The sequence below is a fragment of the Mustelus asterias genome, chromosome 1 (genome assembly GCF_964213995.1).
Source record: "Mustelus asterias chromosome 1, sMusAst1.hap1.1, whole genome shotgun sequence".
Taxonomy (NCBI): Eukaryota; Metazoa; Chordata; class Chondrichthyes; order Carcharhiniformes; family Triakidae; genus Mustelus; species Mustelus asterias.
Window position 1 is genome coordinate 152074590 of NC_135801.1, and position 8728 is coordinate 152083317.

An 8728-nucleotide genomic window follows, 5' to 3' on the forward strand; every position below is an offset into this window, starting at 1 on the left:
CTTTGACTTTAATGTTAATTCACTGAAGCTTACCACTAAAGAATTACATAATTTCTTTAAACTTACATTTACAAAAGTTACTATCATCCTTTTAAGAACAAAGAACAATACAGCACAGGAACAGGCCCTTCGGTCCTCCAAGTCTGCGCCGCTCATGTGCCCAACTAGACCATTCGTTTGTATCCCTCTATTCCCAGTCTGTTCATGTGGTTATCTAGATAGGTCTTAAACGATCCCAGCGTGTCCGCCTCAATCACCTTGCTTGGAAGTGCATTCCAGGCCCCCACCACCCTCTGTGTAAAATACGTCCCCCTGACATCTGTGTTGAACTTTGCCCCCCTCACCTTGAACCCATGACCCCTTGTGTTCGTCACCTCCGACCTGGGAAAAAGCTTCCCACTGTTCACTCTATCTATGCCCCTCATAATCTTACACACCTCTATTAGGTCGCTCCTCATCCTCCGTCTTTCCAGGGAGAACAACCCCAGTTTACCCAATCTCTCCTCATAGCTAAGACCCTCCATACCAGGCAACATCCTGGTAAACCTTCTCTGTACTCTCTCCAAAGCCTCCACGTCCTTCTGGTAGTGTGGCGACCAGAACTGGACGCAGTATTCCAAGTGTGGTCTAACCATCGTTCTATACAGCTGCAACATCATATGCCAACTTTTATATTCTATGCCCCGTCCAATAAAGGCAAGCATGCCATTTGCCTTCTTGACCAAAAGGATACTTATTTTAGTTTTGCTTCCTTAGATCGACATTAATTCAGCACAGAAATTCATTGGAAAATATTGATAAGAGCCAAAATTGAATGTGAGTTATGTCCCATGAGATATTATTTAAATTCTGTTTGCCAAATTTACAGTGTATGAAAGAGTGCAATTTTATTCGTCTCAATGTTGTTTGGCAGTAATTGAATGTATGCATACTGCATTGCCCTGAATGGAGCAAGTAAGCTAGAAATTAAAGTTGCAATGGAAACCTATTTGATTTGACAAATGTTTGCTTTGCTCTTTCTGCAAACAAGTTAATTGTTTAGTCATTTTTAGTGCTATGAAGTGGGATGTTAATGGGACATCATTGAAAAATTTGCCCGCACACCAAAGCCACATACATTGTGTTAAAATTAATTAGCTTGTCTCTAGTATGTGATGCCAGAATGATGCACAACTTTCCTGACACTTCCCTAAGCAACAAAGTATCCAGAAGTGTTCTTTTTGTCAAGATTATATCATTCTGCAGTGAGGTATTTACGCATTGGCGTTTTTGTTTGGAAACATTTTGAGATGGTGTCCCTTTCAATTAAAATAGTAATGACTTAATTTAAAAATGCTGAATTAAAATGCCATTTTTTGATTGCACATATACTGCAATAAAAACATCAGTTTGTTTCTGGTCAAATTGTGATGGTTAAAGTGACTTTTTACTTGGATAAATTTCCTGCTGGTTTCCAAAAAAAATTCTGAGAAACAACATGGCTTTACTTAGATTCTCCTTTAATTTCTTTATTTTGCACAATTAGGGTTTATTATATGGCTATTAACAATTGGCAAAGAATCATGGAGGTTTACAGCATAGAAACAGGCCCTTCGGTACAACTTGTCCATGCCGCCTATTTTTTTAAAGCACTAAGCTAATCCCAATTGCCCATATTTGGCCCACATCCTTCTGTGCCCATCTTACCCACGTAACTGTCTAAATGCTTTTTAAAAGACAAAACTGTACCCACCTCTACTACTTCTGGCAGCTTGTTCCAGACACACTCCACCCTCTGTGTGAAAAAACTGCCCCTCTGGACCCTTTTGTATCTCCCTTCTCACATTAAACCTATGCCCTCTAGTTTTAGACTTGCCTACATTCAGGAAAAGATATTGACTAGCTGATCTATGCCCTTTATTATTTTATAGACCTCTATAAGATCACCCCTCAGCCTTCTACGCTCCAGAGAAAAAAAATCCCAGTCTATCCAGCCTCCTTATAACTCAAATCATCAAGTCCCGGTAGCATCCTAGTAACTCTTTTCTGCACTTTTTCTAGTTTAATATCTTTTCTATAATAGGGTGACAAGAACTGTACACAGTATTCTAAGTGTGGCCTTACCAATGTCTTGTACAACATCACAAGACGTCTCAACTCCTGTATTCAATGTTCTGACCAATGAAACCAAGCATGCTGAATGCATTCTTCACCACCCTTTCCTCTTGTGACTCCACTTTCAAGGAGTTATGAACCTGTACCCCTAGATCTCTTTGTTCTATAACTCTTCTCAACATCCTACCATTAACTGAGTAAGTCCTGCCCTGGTTCAATCTACCAAAATGCATCACCTCACATTTATCTAAATTAAACTCCATCTGCCATTTGTCAGCCCACTGGTTCAATTGATCAAGATCCCATTGCAATCCCAGATAACCTTCACTATCCACTATGCCACCAATCTTGGTGTCACCTGCAAACTTGCTAACCATGCCTCCTAAATTCTCATCCAAATCATTAATATAAATGACACACAACTGTGGACCCGGCACCGATCCCTGAGGCACACCGCTGGTCGCAGGCCTCCAGTTTGAATAACCACCCTCTTGTCTTCTGTCATCAAGCCAATTTTGTATCCATTTGGCTACCTCACCCTGGATACCTTGAGATTTAACTTTATGCAACAACCTACTGTGCAGTACCTTGTCAAAGGCCTTGCTAAAGTCCATGTAGACAACATCAACTGCACTGCCCTCGTCTACCAAGACATGATTTTCCACTCAAAACCATGCTGACTGCCCCTAATCAGTCCTTGCCTCTCTAAATGTCTGAAGATCCTGTCTCTCAGAATACCTTCTAACAACTTACCCACTACAGATGTTAGGCTCACCGGCCTGTAATTCCCAGGCTTTTCCCTGCAGCCCTTAAAGGCACATTTGCCACCCTACAATCTTCAGACACCATGTGTGGCTGTCGATTATTCAAATATCTCTGCTGAGGGGACCTGCAATTTCCTCCCTAGCGTCCCACAACGTTCTGGGATATATTTAATCAGGTCCTGAGGATTTATCTACCTTGATGATGTTCAAGACTTCCAGTACCATCACCTCTGTAATATGTACACTCCTCAAGATATCACTATTTATTTCCCCAAGTTCCCAAACAGTAAATACTGATGAGAAATATTCATTTAGGATCTCACCCATTGTGGATCTGCACATAGATGACCTTGTTGATCCTTAAGAGGCCCTACTCTCTCCCTAGTTGAAGAGATAGGAGAGGCACTAAATTCTGAAGAGATAGGAGAGGCACTAAATGAATATTTTTCGTCGGTATTCACACTGGAGAGGGACAGTGTTGTCGAGGGGAGTACTGAGATGCAGGCTGTTGGACTGGATGGGATTGATGTTCATAAGGAAGAGGTGTTAGCAATTGTGGAAAGGGTAAAAAATAGATAAGTCCCCTGGGCCGGATGGGATTTATCCTAGGATTCTCTGGGAGGCTAGAGAGGAGATTGCAGAGCCTTTGGCTTTGATCTTTGGGTCGTCATTGTCTACAGGAACAATGCCAGAAGACTGGAGGATAGCAAATGTCCCCTTGTTCAAGAAGGGGAGTAGGGACAACCCTGGTAATTATAGACCGGTGAGCCTTACTTCTGTTGTGGGCAAAGTGTTGGAAAGGATTATAAGAGATAGGATTTATAATCACCTAGAAAGGAATAATTTGATTAGGGATAGTCAGCACGGTTTTGTGAAGGGTAGGTCGTGCCTCACAAACATTATTGAGTTCTTTGAGAAGGTGACCAAAGAGGTGGATGAGGGTAAAACGGTTGATGTGGTGTATATGGATTTCAGCAAAGCATTTGATAAGGTTCCCCATGGTAAGCTTTTGCAGAAAATACGGACACATGGGATTGAGGGTGATTTAGTGGTTTGGATCAGGAACTGGCTAGCTGTAAGAAAACAGAGGGTGGTGGTTGATGGGAAATATTCATCCTGGAGTTCAGTTACTAGTGGTGTACCGTAAGGATCTGTTTTGGGACCACTGCTGTTTGTCATTTTTATTAATGACCTGGATGAGGGCGTAGAAGGATGGATTAGTAAATTTGCGGATGACACTAAAGTCGGTGGAGTTGTAGACAGTGCGGAGGGAAGTGGCAGGTTACAGAGGGACATAGGTAAGCTGCAGATCTGGGCTGAGAGGTGGCAAATGGAGTTTAATGCGGAAAAGTGTGAGGTGATTCACTTTGGAAGGAGTAACAGGAATACAGAGTACTGGGCTAATGGTAAGGTACTTGGTAGTGTGGATGAACAGAGGGATCTGGGTGTCCATGTGCATAGATCCCTGAAAGTTGGCACCCAGGTTGATAGGGTTGTTAAGGCGTACGGTGTGTTAGCTTTTATTGGTAGAGGGATTGAGTTTCGGAGCCAGGAGGTCATGCTGCAACTGTACAAAACTCTGGTGCGGCCGCATTTGGAGTACTGCGTACAGTTCTGGTCGCTGTATTATAGGAAAGATGTGGAAGTGTTGGAAAGGGTGCAGAGGAGATTTACCAGGATGCTGCCTGGTATGGTGGGAAAATCGTATGAGGAAAGGCTGAGGGGCTTGAGGTTGTTTTCGTTAGAGAGAAGAAGGTTAACAGGTGACTTAATAGAGGCATACAAGATGATCAGAGGATTAGATAGGGTGGATAGTGAGAACCTTTTACCTCGGATGGTGATGGCTAGCACGAGGGGACATAGCTTTAAATTGAGGGGTGAGAGATATAGGACAGATGTTAGAGGTAGGTTCTTTACTCAGAGTAGTAAGGGCGTGGAATGCCCTGCCTGCAGCAGTAGTGGACTCGTCAACATTAAGAGCATTCAAATGGTTACTGGATAAACATATGGATGAGATTGGAATAGTGTAGATTAGAGGGGCTTTAGATTGGTTCCACTGGTTGGCACAACATCGAGGGCCGAAGGGCCTGTACTGCGCTGTAATGTTCTATGTTCTAGTTGTCAAATCTATTTGGCTTCTCTTTTGCCTTATCTGCCAATACAATCTCATGTCCCCTTTTTGCCCTCCTGATTTCTCTCTTAACTCTACTCCTACACCCTCTATACACTTCAAGCTGCACTTTTGATTAGGGAGAACATCACGGCAGGACTGAGAGGGGATATATCTAAGGGTTCACCTCATGGGTAGAACTGAGAAATGAGGAGGGGGAAATCACTTTGATAGGGTTGTACTCTCGGCCCCCAAATAATCAGCGGGAAATTGAGGAGCAAATATGTAAGATTACAGATAGCTCCAAGAAAAATAGGGTGGTAATAGTAGGGGACTTTAACTGGGACAGCCATAGTATTAGAGGCGTGGATGGACAGACATTTGTTGAGTGTATTCAGGAGGAATTTCTCATTCAGTATGTGGCTGGCCCGACTAGAGAGGGGGCACAACTTGACCTCCTCCTCCCAGCTGCCTATGCATGTCATGTACCTCCTTCTTGACCAGGGCCTCAATATCCTGAGTCATCCAGGATTCCCTACTTCTACCAGCCCTGCCCTTCACTCTAAAAGGAATGTGTCCTTTCCTGAACCCCAGTTAACACACTTTTGAAAGCCTCCTACTAATCAGCTGAAGGGGCTTGGAGCTCCGAAAGCTTGTGTGGCTTTTGCTACCAAATAAACCTGTTGGACTTTAACCTGGTGTTGTTAAACTTCTTACTGTGTTTACCCCAGTCCAACGCCGGCATCTCCACATCTTTGTCTGCCAACAGACTCCCTGAATCAACTGTTGAAAGTTCCTGTCTAATACCATCACAATTGGCCTTACCCCAATTTTGAATTTTAAGTTTTGGGCCAGACCTATCGTTCTCCATAGCTATTTGAAAACTAATGGAATTATGGTCACTGGTCCCAAAGTGATCCCTCACTAACACTTCTGTCACCTGCCCTTCCTTATTTCCCAAGAGGAGGTCAAGTTTTGCCCTCTCTCTAGTCGGGCCATCCACATACTGAATGAGAAATTCCTCCTGAATACACTCAACAAATGTCTGTCCATCCACGCCTCTAATACTAGGCTGTCCCAGTACTATTACCACCCTATTTTTCTTGGAGCTATATGTAATCTTACATATTTGCTCCTCAATTTCCCGCTGATTATTTGGGGGCCTATAGTACAACCCTATCAAAGTGATTTCCCCCTCCTTATTTCTCAGTTCTACTCATGAGGCGAACCCTTAGATATATCCCCCCTCAGTACTGCCATGATGTTCTCCCTAATCAAAACTGCAATGCCCCCATCTCTCACTCCTGTTCTATCTTTCCTATAGTATTTGTTCCCTGGAACATTGAGCTGCCAGTCCTGTTCCTTCCTTAGCCATTTTTGAGTAATAGCTATAATATCCCAGTCACATGTACCCATCCATCCCCTGAGTTCATCTGCCTTGCCCATCAGGCTTCTTGCATTGAAATAAATTAAGTTTAATCAGGACGTCCCTTGCTTTCTGCCCTGCTTTTGCCTGATCTGTCTAGTACTAGGATTACTGACACTGCCTTTACTAAATATGCTTTCTTTAACTTCTGTGCTGTCCTCAACCTTCTCTTCAATCTCCTACTGCTTTGGATCCCAACCCCCTGTCAAACGAGTTTAAACCATCCTGAGTGGCTCTAACAAATCTCCCCACCAGGATATTAGTCCCCCTCCAGTTTCCCACATCTGGCAGGAGGTGCATACCACTGCCATACTGCCCTTATACAGGTAAAAGGATAAAAGAATCTCAACTCACCTTTCCCTTGCTTGTGGTCATCACTGTGACTTTTCTTTATACTTTCCCAATTCAATCTAATCAAGTCCAATTCAGAGTCTCAACAAGTTGAGACATTTCCGATCCAGGCTGACAAGACAGGGCATGCAATCCCGTTAGGTTTGTTAGAGAATATAAAGACTGACAAATCCCCAGGGCCTGATGGAATCTATCCAAGGCTGCTCAGGGAGACGAGAGATGAAATCGCTGGGCCTCTGACGCAAATCTTTGTCTCGTCACTGGACACAGGTGAGGTCCCAGAGGATTGGAGGATAGCTAATGTGGTCCCGTTATTTAAGAAGGGGAGGAAGGATAACCTGGGTAATTATAGGCTGGTGAGCTTGACGTCCGTGGTGGGGAAGTTGTTGGAGAAGATTCTTAGAGATAGGATGTATGCGCATTTAGAAAGGAATAAACTCATTAACGATAGTCAGCATGGTTTTGTGAGACGGAGGTCATGCCTCACTAACCTGGTGGAATTTTTTGAAGAAGTGACTAGAATGGTTGACGAGGGAAGGGCCGTGGATGTTGTCTATATGGACTTTAGTAAAGCGTTCGACAAAGTCCCTCATGGTAGACTGGTGAAAAAGGTTGGATCTCATGGGATAAAGGGGGAGGTGGCTAGATGGGTGGAGAACTGGCTTGGTCACAGAATTGGTCACAGGAGCAGTGCTCCGAAAGCTTATGGTATTTGCTACCAAATAAACCTGTTGGACTTCAACCTGGTGTTGTGAGACTTCTTACTGTGTTTACCCCAGTCCAACGCCGGCATCTCCACATCATGAAAGGAGCAGTGCTCCGAAAGCTTATGGTATTTGCTACCAAATAAACCTGTTGGACTTTAACCTGGTGTTGTGAGACTTCTAACTGTGTTTACCCTAGTCCAACGCCGGCATCTCCACATCTTGGTCACAGAAGACAGAGGGTGGTAGTGGAAGGGTCTTTTTCCGGCTGGAGGCCTGTGACTAGTGGTGTTCCACAGGGCTCTGTATTGGGACCTCTGCTGTTTGTGATTTATATAAACGATCTGGAAGAAGGTGTAACTGGGGTGATCAGTAAGTTTGCGGACGACACGAAAATGGCTGGACTTGCAGATAGTGAGGAACATTGTCAGAGGCTACAGAAGGATATAAATAGTCTGGAAATTTGGGCAAAGAAATGGCAGATTTTGCAATGTTTTATTGGAGAGTTTTTTTTGTGAATAAAGTATATTTTTGAAATAAATAAAAAAATCCCATCCATACTACACTTGATCTTAGCCAAAAGGCCGAGAAGCGACTTTTTAAAAATACTTTTCCAATTCAATCAAATCAAATCCAATTCAGAGCCTCAACAAGTTGAGACATTTCAGATCCAGGCTGACAAGACAGGGCGAGCGACCAAAATCACCCTGGCCTGGGCCTGTTCTACATGAGCCAAGCTGATTGGAGAAGGGGGAGGTTCCTCCTCCAAGACTTGAGCTCATTTGCATCTTAGCCAAAAGGCCGAGATGCCGCTTTTAAAAATTGCTTCATATGAAACTTATGAAGCTTCAGTGTAACCTAATGACCTCAACCAAGTGCAGCCGACCATACTACACTTGATCTTAGCCAAAAGGCCGAGAAGCGACTTTTTTTTAATTTCTAAAATATACTTTATTCACAAAAACAAAACTCTCCAATAAAACATTGCAAAATGACAGATCCAAAAGTCATAAACAGTGCAAAAAAGAATCATTTTTACAGTACAATACAGTGCTTATTTACAAAACATTACATTTCATTTCTTCAAACTATATACATACGTCAGAGTTTACTGTGTGCCGTTATTTTTCAGATTGGCACACACTTACGCAGGCCGAGGTTATTTTGCCGTTACCCGGCCCTCGGTTGAGACGCTTTACACGGTGGCCTTTCCCCATTGTGCCTTGGCGGCGGCTGCCCCAAGCTTGAGCGCGTCCCTGAGCATGTAGTCCTGGAGCTT

General features: G+C 43.4%; 1 pseudogene; it reads right to left on the reverse strand.

Annotated features, from left to right (window-relative positions):
• Positions 1–7967: 7967 nt before the first annotated feature.
• On the reverse strand, positions 7968–8045 carry LOC144501542 (U2 spliceosomal RNA; annotated as a pseudogene).
• Between the last annotated feature and the right edge of the window lie 683 nt (positions 8046–8728).